Source organism: Gracilinanus agilis, chromosome 2, assembly GCF_016433145.1.
Source record: "Gracilinanus agilis isolate LMUSP501 chromosome 2, AgileGrace, whole genome shotgun sequence".
NCBI lineage: Eukaryota > Metazoa > Chordata > Mammalia > Didelphimorphia > Didelphidae > Gracilinanus > Gracilinanus agilis.
Genome location: NC_058131.1, coordinates 481,063,546 through 481,063,967, shown reverse-complemented (window position 1 = coordinate 481,063,967; position 422 = coordinate 481,063,546).

Here is a 422-nt window from a genome sequence, read left to right as displayed (position 1 = left end):
TAGATTGTGAAAATAGAGTTGTACTGAAAATTTGAAAAAAAGGGGAGCGGGGAAGTCATGTAACCCCAGTTGCCTAGCCCTTGCTACTCTTCTTAGAATTGATACTAAGACTGAAGATATGGGTTAAAAAAAATTTTTTTTAAGTAAATGGACATGAAGGCAGTGGAGAGGAAGTGCTGGGGCAAAAAGTGAGGCGCCAGCAAGGATATGAGTGTTCAAGTCTGAAAGCTCCTTTTCTTCTGTGAGCAGTCAGTAACACAGCTCTGTCTTCTGGCCAATTTGTACACTGTGGCCAACTTAATCCAAAAGCATCAGGAAACAGGTGAAAGACAGAACAGGATGTGGCTCTAAAAGCCAATGGTTCTTTTGAAAAACTAGTGAGCTTGTCCTTCATCTTTAGATAGGAGGCCAGAAGCCAAGAC